Below are 12,809 nucleotides of genomic sequence, written 5' to 3'. Positions count from 1 at the left end.
GAAATATTGCAAGGATTTTATTATCTTAATATTGCTGATTATCTTAAAATCCTATCTCAAAATATTAGAATATAATGAAAAAGTTTTTTTGTTTTTTTTTCTGAGACAGTCCTGTATTTTCATATTTATGTATTTCCAATTTTTGTTTTAATATTAAAAAAAAATCACACATTTCCCTGTTATATAAATTAAACATGGATATTTTTAGTACACAGAACATGGAGATTTTTTAATACTTTTTATTATTATTTTTGAAAATGTTTTCAGGACTGAAATCACATAAGGAGGGATTTTATTTCTGCAAAATATAAAAGTACAGGTGGTGAGTTGGTGACTTGCGGGGGGATGTAGGCTGCACAATTGAGCACTGGCCGTGATTAAAAAAAAAGACAGCGGCCCGTTTGACCTTCAGGATCCCCCTACTCCGTTTTGCTTTAAGCCCATCACAGCGATTACGGATTTTAGATTTAGCCCCTTAATCTGCTTTGGATCCTCATTCAAATTTGCTCATGAGGAGGCCCAGAAAATAAAACAAAACACGAAAAAAAAAAGTGGGTGGGACCAAGGGGGTTGAGGAGGGGGTCGTAAATGAGCAGCGCAGAGTACTGGGGACTTTCTGCTGGGGGGTTGAGGAGTTTACTACTGCAGAACCACAGTGTCGGGAAAAAAGGAAAAAAAAAAAAACGTTATGAAATTAAAACCGTCAATCTTTTGCTCACCATCTGAAGGGCTTAACCCCTTAACACTAATAACACTATAATAACACCATAACCCATTTTGGATAGACCCCCACCAGCCCCAGACAACAGTAAAAACTGTGTTTCACGCTGATTTGACATATGGTTAATCCATCATTAGACTATTTTTTAGACTTATGTTCCCTCAAATGTATATTCAAACATATATAGCCATTCCCAAGAAAGGCATACGTGTGAAAGAGAAGAAATTCTACCTGAAATTAAAAAAAAAGCATATTACTCGAAAAAGCACAAATGACAATGAATAAGTGTGAGTATGAGGTTAGAAATACTGCTAAGAGCAGGAGTTGCAATGTTCTGATGCTGCTGTTACACTCCAGAGCTAGTTGGCGCTGTATTGCCAAAATATTCTTTTATGAGTTTACATAGACAGGTGAGCCGTCAATCACAGGACCTCGAATTCAAACCGACGACTGCTTTATGGGTTGCGGAAGGATGACTAGGGAACCAGGCCAGGAACAGGGAAGAACATCGAAAACCAGCCAGAAACTGGACTGACCCCTGACCCCTGACCCTTGACCCTACTTGTGCTAAAAAACTAAGAAGAAAAAAAAAAGAAAAAGAAATCAAAATTCAAACTGTATGTGACTGTGAAATCATGTGAGCGTAATATTGCCAAGCTAATATTTTACATGGAGAGCTGTCTTAATAATCAAAGCATTTGGTATTATTACAATATTTTCTGCTCAACCTACATCCAGAGGACTTATCCAAAGATGCTGCTAACCAGCAACTAAAACCTCAGCTGGAGAATGCGGGCATCGATCCCGCTACCTCTCACATGCTAAGCGAGCGCTCTACCATTTGAGCTAATTCCCCACACGTGCCCCATGTACTAGCCTGCTTTTTTGTAGCAATTTTTCCATAACGTACTTTTTTATGTACGAAAAGTTCTATATATTGAGAGGTCTCATGCTCAACACAATATGGATGACTTACTCAAATATATCTGCATAACCATGTCCTAACCAACAACTAAATAACGATTTGGAGAATGCGGGCATCGATCCCGCTACCTCTCGCATGCTAAGCGAGCGCTCTACCATTTGAGCTAATTCCCCACACTGGGAAGCCTCGAGAAGGAGTCGATGTGCTCACGTTTCAGGCGGTGCAGAAATAGAGCGCAGCGGGACGGTGGAGGTCACGCGAGGTCGTTCCGTTAGGAGGTCGGTTCTCGCCTGTCCTCCTGACACTAACTGTTTCATTTTCCAAAAAAAATCCGGTTGTGTTACATGAGGTTGTGAAACCCCCTCCTCAGCTTGAATTTTCAGGGCCTAACTGGCATTTTGGAGGCGTTTCCACGGCAACCATCGGTAAACCAAGCGACTTTTAACGAGGGGCGTGTTTTGCATGCGCGCACTCCTCCGCCTACCGACTCCCACGGCCTTGGACTGGAGAACATTCGTTTGTTTTGCATGGAGGGTGTGCGCTAGCCTCAAACACACACACACACACACACTACCACAGTTTTGGGGTATAACCGGTAGGTTAAACAAAGAAAATACTGAGAGGTAATATCTGGAGTGAGGAGCCTCCTCCCTCCCTCCGGATAGTGCGAGCCTCGGTTATCGCCTTTTACCGTCAGGCGGCGGCGGCGGCGGCGGGGAGGGTTTCTTCGCTTTTCATTTCTGGAAAAACAAAAAGGCGGCCCCCCGTCGAGCTCCTCTGCAGGGAGGGGGGGGGTTCACTCTCTGAGCTCCCCCCCCGCTCGCAAGACCCCGGGGGAGACGCTCAGACACTCGCCCCCCCCCTGAGCTGCCTTCTCCCTTGCCAGTTTCCACCACCCAGCCTCCCTCCATCTCCTCGTTTCCTTCCCTTGAGCAAACTGCCGCTCTGATCCGCCGCTCTGATCACTTCTTTCCCCGCAAAACTTTTTCCTCTCCTTTTGTTTTTTTTCCTTGTAGTCGTCTTCCCTTTGTGCTCAGGTCGGCATGCACCTCCTCTTCCTCCCTTTATATTTTTTCTCCCCCTGTCGCTTGCCGTCTCTGCGCCTCCTCCGTGACCTGAAATCCCTCTCCTCTCAGGAGCGAGAAACACCGAAAGCCGGCGTCACAGGGATTCCAGCGCCCCCGAAGGCAGGCTGTTGTGTCGCTGCTGAAAAGCCGGAGCTCAAAGAAATCTGTGTACACTAAAATACTCCAGTAAGATGGAAAAATATTGCAGTAAATTTGAAGAAAATCGCACTAAGACGGCAAAATATTGCAGTTTGACATTAAAATATTGTGGTAAGCTGGTAAAATATTGCAGTGAGACCATCAAATACTGCAGTAAGATGGTAAAAAATTGCAGTAAGATGATAGAAATATTGCAATAAGATTGTAAAATGTTGCAGGAGGATGGGAAAATACTGCAGTAAGATGGTAAAGAACCACAGTAGAATGGAAAACATATGTAATAAGATGGTAAAATATTGCATAGGATAGTCAAGTGCTCGAGTAAGATGGTAAAATACTGCAGAGTAGTGGATAAAATTGCAGTACGATGGTAGAAATGTTGCAGTAAGATTGAAAAATATTGCAGTTCGACATCAAAATATAGCAGTGGGATGGTAGAATATTGCAGAAGATGGTAAAATATTGCAGTAAGACAGTGAAATACTGCAGTAGGATGGTAAAGAACCACAGTAAAATGGAAAACATATATGATAAGATGGTAAAATATTGCGTAGGATGGTAAAATACTTGAGTAAGATGGTAAATACTGCAGTGAAATGGAAAACATTGCAGTACAGTGGTAGAAATGTTGCAGTAAGATAGAAAAATATTGCAGAAGATGGTAAAATACTGCAGTAAGATTGAAAAATATTGCAGTTTGACATCAAAATATAGCAGTAGGATGGTAAAATATTGCAGAAGATGGTGCAATATTGCAGTAAGACGGTAAAATACTGCAGTAAGATGGTAAAGAACCACAGTAAAATGGCAAACATGTAATAAGATGGCAAAATATTGCATAGGATGGTAAAATACTTGAGTAAGATGGTAAAATACTGCAGTAAGATTGAAAAGTATTGCAGTTTGACATCAAAATATAGCAGTAGGATGGTAAAATACTGCAGTAAGATGGTAAAATACTGCAGTAAGATTGAAAAATATTGCAAAAATATTGCAGTATGATGGTACAAAAGGCATACAATAACAGTATTGCAGAAGTCCTCAGCTGCACACAGTTCATCGGCTCTGGTTATTGCCGTCACATTTCATTCTCACCATCGCCCCGGGCGACAGGACATCAAACATGTTGTTTCAGTGGTGAGTCAGTTAGAGCCCAACATCAACACAGAGACACAAGAAGGCGTCTGAATACCTGTTGGTAGGCGTAATCAGGGAAGCTAACTCGGCTAACGCTACCGCGACTCAATGTGGTTTAAGGATCTTAATCTTAATCTATTTATGTGCACACACAAACATAGACTCAAGGTAAAAAATTGCAGTAGTACATTCAAATATTGCAGTAAGAGTTGAGATATTGCAGTATCGTCTCGGTCGTGAATCAAGCCATCGCCCTCAACCATGGCGTCCAGAATGAATGCAGGGCCGTCGGAATACCAGTAAAAATATTGCAGTAATTTGGTAAAATATTGCAGTAGGACATGAAAATATTGCAGTAAGACAGAAAACTATCGCAGCGGGATGGTCAAATGTTGCGGTTGTATGGCAAGTATGCAGTAAGATGGTAAAATATTGCAGTTAGACGTTCAGATTTTGCAGGAAGATGGTAAAAAATATAAGGAAGACAGATAAATATTGCACTAAGATGGTAAAATATTGGAGTAAGTTGATAGAGGATTGAAGATGGTAAAGTAAGATGGTTAAGATTTCAATAAGATGGTAAAATATTGCAGTTAGACGTTAAGATTTTGCAAGAAGATGATAAAAAATTGAAGGAAGTCAGAAAAATATTGCACTAAGATGGTAAAATAGTAGAGTTAGATGATAGCAGATTGATGTGAGATGGTAAAGATTGCCGTAAGATGGTAAAAATATTCCAATTTGACATTGAAATATTACATTAAGACGGTGAAATATTGATGTGAAACGGAAAAAATATCGCAGTGAGCTGGTAAAATGTTGCAGTTAGACAGTAAGTATTGCAAAAATATAGTACAATATTGCAATAGGATGGTAAAATATTGCAGGAAGACGGTGGGATTTTGTAGTTTTTGAGCACAAAAGGGCTTTGCTGAACACAACTCCTCAGCTCCGGTCGGTCGCCTTACATTTCTCTTTTCACCGTTGCCCTCAGCTACGACAACGTCACGTTGTTTCGGTTGTGAATCATACTTTCGCCCATCGCGCTTGACGTCAATGCAGAGAACGTCCGAAAAAACCTGTAAGCCGGTGCAATCAGGAAAGCTAAAGATAGCCTTGCTTCACATGGTTTAAGGACTGAGGAAAAGCAACACCTATTAATGTATTTTACTCGCACGTGAACAAACACACACACACACACCAAACCCGTGTTCTCGTGTCTCCGCCGACTCTTTCGAACCCGCATTTTCATTGGTTTCGCGTGATAGATCGAAGGGGCCGGCGTTGACGGAAGAGTTCGGGACCACCGCGTAGGGCCCCGCCTTTGGCCCCCTGTACGCCAGGGGGCCCCCGGCCGTCCCGGGGGGCCTCAGCCTCCTCTTCCCATCAACACCAACTTTTCACTTTTCATCCCCGCCTTTACCAGTCTTCGTTATTTTCTTCCCGTCCCGGGCGAAACAATTCGGGGCTCCGTGAGAAGACCCTCCGGGGGTGGGGTCGGGGGTTTGGGGGTGCTCCATGAGGCGATGTGTCGGAATAAATAAGCATGGGTAATTTGCTCCAAAACGTGCACCCCCCCACCCCCGCCCCCCATTGCGGGGGCCCCCCACCCGCTTCTTTTCACCCTCTCGGTTTAAAGAGAGCAGATGAAGACACAATAAGATGGTGGGAGATCCCGGCGGAGGCTCATTATACGGCTGTCACCGAAGGTTTTTTTCTCACAGGGCTCGGGGACGGAGGGCTCCGTCTTTTTTCTTTTCCGAGAGCGGGTGATGTATATGACATGCTCGTGCACGTCACACCCCCTTCCTCACCCCTTCGAGGAGGTAATCAACGGCTAATTCCGGCAGATCCTTCAAAAAAAAAAAAAAACAAATCGGAGCTTTTCTCACGGAGCTATTAGGAGCCGTATCGCTCGACACACCCGGCAAACCGGGCTAATGACTTTTCCGTCATTCGAAAAGTGAATTCGCCGCCGCAGAGGAGGATTGGGATGGAAGTTTCTTCCCTCCGTCTCGTCCCGCGGCCCGGTGAAGTGTGTGTGAGCACCAGGTCGACTGTGAACATCAGGCATTAATAATGCAGGGCGGGAAGTGCACGTTTTTTTTTTTTTTTTTCTCCACTACAACTCCGCGTGCAACCGCTCGGCGTCCGTCTGCGCGCAACGTAACCCAGCGCAGACCAGGAGGAGACCCCAGAGGTGTGTGTGTGTGTGTGTGTGTGTGTGTGTGTGCAGGGGAGGAACCTTGCGTTCTCACAAAGGCTTTCACAATGAACGTTTTTATGTAATCTGGCCACGATGGCGCCCTCCTGCCATGTTTTGCATCAACAACCGATCGCGTGATGGTATCTTACGGATCTCCGAACGGTCTCATATTCACGGTCCTTGTTTTGGTTTTAGTCCGAAAAACACTTTACGCTCGGCGGAATGTTAAAAAAAGCGTTCTGAGATAAAACCAATGACAATTATTATTATTGGTTATGTTACTCGTTATCTTTCCCGCACCGTAATCACAATAAAAACAATGGATTGTAACATTTTCACACACATTTTTAACATTTCTGGATTTACGCGTGAATGAGCGAGTGAATAGTTGGACGTCTCTCTACGGGGCCTTTTGATTGACAGGTCACACATCCACGTTAAGCTCTGTCTCACACTCTGATATATATATTCGGTTTTTCAAAAATCAATCTTAATTTGCATGACATAAGTATTTGTTCACCTACCAACCAGTAAGACAGACCTATTAGATCGTCTTTAAGAAACCCTCCTGTTCTCCACTCATTCCCCGTATTAACTGCACCAGTTTGAACTCGGTACCTGTATAATAGACACACCCGTCCACACTCTTACTCAAACAAACCCCAAACTCTCCACAGTGGCCAAGACCAGAGAGCCTTGTAAGATATCTGGGATAATAATAATTTATCCTTTGTTAATCCCCATGGGGAATTTCGTTCTTGGTAATTGACCCATCATGGATGAACCATGAGCAGGTGGCAAACCATCCACCAACACCAGGGGAGCAGTGTCTTGCTCAACAACATTTTGACACACTAGGAGGAGACAGGAATCGAACCAGAAACATTTGGTTCCAAAGACAATTGGTCTTCCTCCTGCACCACGTCGCCCCTAAAACTGTAGGCCTGCACAAGGCTGCGATGGGCTACAGGACAATAGGCAAGCAGCTTGGTGAGAAGGCAACAACTGTTGGCGCAATTGGGAGAAAATGGAAGAAGTTCAAGATGACTGTTAATCTCCCAGAACTACACGGCTGAATCTGGTCAGTGATCAGAAGAAAGCTTGAACCACAGTCTTAGAGAAAACCATTAGTATCATGGATTAAAATCCTGCAAGGTCCCCTCTGATCAAGCCAGTACATGTCCAGGCCCGTCTGAAGTTCGCCAATGGAAGAAGGTCATGTGGTCTGATGAGACAAAAATTTTTTGGTCTAAACTCCACTTGCCGTGTTTGGAGAAAGAAGAAGGATGAGTCCGACGCCAAGAACACCGTCCCTACCGTGAAGCATGGGGGGGGGACATCATTCTTTGGGGATGCTCTTCTGCAAAGGGTACAGGACGACTGCACCGTATTGAGGGGAGGATGGATGGGGCCATGTATCGCAAAATGCCTCTTGGCCAGGACTCCCTTGGAAAAAAAGGTTTTTAATCTCACTGGGACTTTCCTGGTTAAATGAAGGAGAAATAAATAAATAAAAAAAATCTTAGCCAACAACCTCCTTCCCTCAGTAAGAGCCTTGAAGATGGGTCGTGGCTGGGTTTTCCAGCATGACAACGAACCGAAACACACACAACTATGGAGTGGCTCCGAAGAAATATCTCAAGGTCCTGGAGTTGCCTAGCCAGTCTCCACACCTGAACTCGATAGAAAATCTTTGGAGGGACAGTCCATATCGCCCAGCGACTGCCCCGAAACCTGAAGGATCTGGGGAAGATCTGTGTGGAGGATTGGGCCAAATCCTTGCTGCAGAGTGTGTGCAAACCTGCTCAAGAACTGCAGGAAATGTCTGATCTTTGTTATTGCCAACAAAGGTTTCTCCATGACTCCACCAAGATAAACTTCATAGATATTGTGTGTGTATGAATGTGATTATGATACAATTTATGAGTGGTTCTATATATATATATACTGCTCAAAAAAATAAAGGGAACACTTGAACAACACAATGTAACTCCAAGTCAATCACACTTCTGTGAAATCATAGTGTCCACTCAGGAAGCAACACAGATTCATTTTGACTTGTTTTAAGGACATTACATCAAAGTTGGATCAGCCTGGAGTTTGTTTTTACACTTTAATTTTGAGTGTGATTCTTATCCAGATCTCCATGGTTGATACAATTGATTTCCATTGATCATTTTTGTGTGATTTTGTTGTCAGCACATTCAACTGTGTAAAGAGCAAAGTATTTCATAAGAACATTTCATTCATTTAGATCTAGGATGTGTTTTTTAAGTGTTCCCTTTATTTTTTTGAGCAGTGTGTATTGTCTGTAGCTGTAAATGGAGGCTGTTCTTATATATGTGACTGACAGGTGTCATGTTCGGCCCACCCTCTAATCCAGTTACCTGATTGAATGAATAATTGAACCTTAAAAGCAAATGATAATTTTTCGCCCGCTGTGAGATGTTCTCTCGGACGCTGTTTAAAAATGCCCCCGCCGCTCGCCGAAAGACAAGATAATAGTGACAACAAAAGAAAGGGAAAGTGAAAACAGCGGCGAAGCTGCACGTCTTCATCCGCCATCGCTGTGGTCTCACTTAACTTGGTCTCCCGCTCGGCCCAGAGGTTCACATAACAGCGGTATTATTTTTATGCAAATCCGCGTTGTGGTGATAATCCGGCGCTCTCCTCGGCTGCGTGGGCCTTCACATCGCCATCAGCGAAAAATTCACTCTTTATTGTGCTTGTTAATAAGATTGTTGTGCTCATTTTACTTTGCGGCATGGCGTGCGTTTGATAAGAAAACTAATCATGGTTGCTGTTATTGTCGCCGTGGAGGAATTTATGAGAAAAATGCACACACACACACACACACACACACACACACACACACACACACACATACGGGATGTCGTCGAACCGATACTTCGCATCAGCTTGTTATGGGGGATTTTGTACCTTCTTGTTTCTTAGAAATGTAGCATTGTGGTGAGTGAAGGCGGCGGAGGGGAGGGACAGTTTTGGTTTAGAGGTAGAAGAAACAGTAAAAAAAAAAAAAAAAAAAAAAAAAAAAAGCATGAGACACAACAGTAGGCGCTTAAACAACTTCCGACAGAAACGGTGAGAAACAAAAGCATGACAATGACGGGAGGAGGGCGGTTCGGGGGGGGGGGAGATGTTCTGAGAAGAAGAAAAAGATGGGAAGGGGGACGAGTACGGAGCCCTGGGGAACCCCGCTCCTTCAGTGGGCTAAAAGAGGCGTTACATTCTTAATACATACATACTGAATGCATGAAAACTGTATTTTGCACTTTGATGACTTTGTTAGTTTGTGCTAATTCTCCCATTTTTTTGCACTACTGCTTTATAATTATTGTAAACAAGGGGCGGGCAAACTACGGCCCGCGAGCCACATCCAGCCCGCTGGTCTTTTTAATCCGGCCCACCAAGGATTGGTACAGAACTCATACTTGATGTGAATGTGGGAGCTCAAAGGGGAGATTATTTCATTTTTGGAGCTCCTATTTTGGAGTTAAATCACATTGGCTTTGTGATTTAGCCTTAACTGTGGACATGCTATAAATGAATGAGCTGGATGTGAAGCAACAATGGAAAAAACAGTTTGTGCAGGAAATCCAAGCAAATGTCAGAGACTTCAAAACCAAGCTAGTTTTATTTTCAAAGCAAACATCAGACGAGTCTGATATGTACTATTAAAGTTTTTTTTTTTTTTTTTTTAATATGTATTGTATCTTGTGTTGACCCGGCCCGTCTGTCAAATTTTAAAAGTCAATGCGGCCCCTGCGAACAAAAAATTATGCCAACCCTGTTGTAAACTATAAACTTTATCCAATAATTTCAGACGTAGAAAAAAAAACAGGCTTCACGTCTTCTACGCCGCTGACATGGATATTGGAAACTGAAGTGCAAAATGAGATTAAAAATTTCCAACTAAAAATAAATGTGAATATTTTTGCCACTTTAAGTGGCAGACAGTACACTGCCTCCTCACAGGAGATCAAATTCCCCTTCAGTCTTTGACTCACCTGGTTCTCCGGCCCCAAAAAACCTCCGCCGCCGCTCTCTCGTGGGCCTTTAAGCTCCGCCGTGACGAGCCGAGAGACGGCCCAGCGGACAGGAGGCGGCTGGCATCGTCGGGTTCCCGGGTTCCCCCGTCTCTACGTGAGCATGAAAAGCGTGAGCGCAAATTAAAACCTGTTCTCACTGCAGGATGCAGGCAAAGTAGGGCATCCATTTCTTCACCGCTGCCAAACAGGATGGGAAATATGACAGGAAAAATAAAATAGAAGCACTCCCGAGACAATTTTCTAAACTGAAGTCGTTTCAGGTTCGTAATATCTGTGTAATAAACATATTGACGCCTTTGGCTTGCTAAAGCAATCAAAAAATGTTTAAAGTGATTAATAGATGATTAAACGCGTAAATGTTGGTTCAGGATGAAGAGTGGGAATATTAGACAGAACGGGGGAGGAAATTACAGTAGTTTAACTTTGAACGTCGCTATGTTAGCGTTAGCACCGCTGTGTTAGCCAACCAGTACGTGCACAATTACGCCACAAAATGCTAGCTGGAGAGTGAGCTGGCCCTATACAGCTGTGCTAATCGATTGGAAAATGGTAAAAACAACAGCAACCTGATAGAGGAATCAAGCAAGTGCTATCTTGTTAACCCTTCCCCTCCTGCAATTGGACCCAAAATGACTGAAACGGCACTTGAATCTGCAAAAAAAAAAAAAAAAAAAAAAAAAAAAAAATCGCCCGCTCGGTCAAAAAAAACGATCACTCCCTGGGTCTATTTCCAATCGAAAAAGCATGAGTTTCAGTGCAACATTTGGTTATTTTTTTTTCTTGTCACCAGTTCTTGGCTCCGGCTTCAGACACCTGCTCTCTGCTGGAGCCTCCGCTCGCTCCCGTTCTGGTCCAAACCCGCCCGATCGGCCTCCTCCACGGGCTGCAGGCGGTCAAACACGTGTCGCGAGCGGCGTGTCGGCCGCGTCGGCCCGGCGCCAGGACCGGAGCCAATTAAGCAGACGTGTCCAGCTGGGACATCAGACCTTCCTGCCGGTTCTGGGCGTCCGAGCGGGGAACACGGAGGAAAGATCCTTCCAGAGGCTGCCGGCGTATTCAGGCCTCATCTCTCACTCAGCAGGGGCCCGAATGGCGCATTAGCGGCTTAGCGGCGGAACCTCAGCCCGCGCAGAGGTGGCTTACTTTTCAGCAGTACAAGTCACCATGGTAACTCTGTGTTTGTTAACTCTTATCTGACAGGCGTTTACAGGCGTATCTGTGAATTACAAGCTGAAATGAAGACTACGGGTCGTCTATTTTCATATATTATCCCATAAGTTTTACGCTTGATTTTCAATTTGATGCAGGTAAAAAGGTTTCTCTTTCAGGACTTTTTACTGCGCCGATGCCCCAGATCAGGTTGGCAACAAGTTAGGCTATGCAGTGTGTGTGTGTGTACGTTTGTGTGTCCCTGTCCATTTAAAAAAAAAAAACCCTCACTAACCCAAGCTTACTGTTCTGTATGTTTCCTGTGCATCTTGTATTTGCAAGTGTATTTGCAGTCCCTATGTCCTCTATTGTAAGTCGCTTTGGATAAAAGTGTCTGCCAAATGCGATGTAATGTAAAATGTAATGATGCGACATTTGCGATATTTCGATATTGTTTTTTATTTTTGTAGTGCTTGAGTCTATTTTCATATATTATCTCATAAGTTTTACGATTGATTTTCAATTTGATGCGACATTTGTGACATTTCGTTATTGTTTTTATTTTTGTAGTGCTTGAGTCTATTTTCATATATTATCTCATAAGTTTTACGATTGATTTTCAATTTGATGCGACATTTGTGACATTTCGTTATTGTTTTTATTTTTGTAGTAGCTTGAGTGTATTTTCATATATTATCTCATAAGTTTTACGCTTGATTTTCAATTTGATGCGACATTTGTGACATTTCGTTATTGTTTTTATTTTTGTAGTGCTTGAGTCTATTTTCATATATTATCTCATAAGTTTTACGATTGATTTTCAATTTGATGCGACATTTGTGACATTTCGTTATTGTTTTTATTTTTGTAGTAGCTTGAGTGTATTTTCATATATTATCTCATAAGTTTTACGCTTGATTTTCAATTTGATGCGACATTTGTGACATTTCGTTATTGTTTTTATTTTTGTAGTGCTTGAGTCTTCTATTGTTTTGGAGAAAAGCATAAATCGTCCTTGCTCGTAGGGACACAAAAATTACAATCTGCAACTTTGAGTCATTTTATTTTATCATTCTATTTTTAAATTCTATTTTTTGATTCGATTTTTTATACTAATTACCCATGAGCGAGGGTATAAACAGCTTCTGGTGAGAGTCCAGACACATTTTTTGGCAAAGGGGGGGCTCTGGTGCGTCGGGCTGTGGGACAAATCTCAGCACGTCAATCAAATAGACAAAACTGAAGCCGCCAAAGACCGAGGGAAACACCAGAATACAGATGGTGTGACAGGTAAAGCAGGGACAGCCAGTCAAAGGTACTTTTAGGCCACGTGCTACGGGCGTGTACGCAGTAAGCCTATGGTTGCTGCGATAGG

The 12,809-nt window shown here is 43.1% G+C and overlaps 1 non-coding gene across 1 annotated transcript; it reads right to left on the bottom strand.

Annotated features, from left to right (window-relative positions):
- Positions 1 to 1,746: 1,746 nt before the first annotated feature.
- Positions 1,747 to 1,819, bottom strand: trnaa-agc (transfer RNA alanine (anticodon AGC)). The gene has a single exon. It is a non-coding gene; the product is annotated as a tRNA-Ala (tRNA).
- Positions 1,820 to 12,809: the final 10,990 nt, after the last annotated feature.

This window comes from Fistularia commersonii, chromosome 22 (genome assembly GCF_037954325.1).
Source record: "Fistularia commersonii isolate RoL2024-O1a breed Wild chromosome 22, RoL_Fcom_v1.0, whole genome shotgun sequence".
Lineage (NCBI taxonomy): Eukaryota > Metazoa > Chordata > Actinopteri > Syngnathiformes > Fistulariidae > Fistularia > Fistularia commersonii.
Note: the sequence above shows the minus strand (reverse complement) of the source record. Positions and strands in the feature narration are given on the sequence as shown.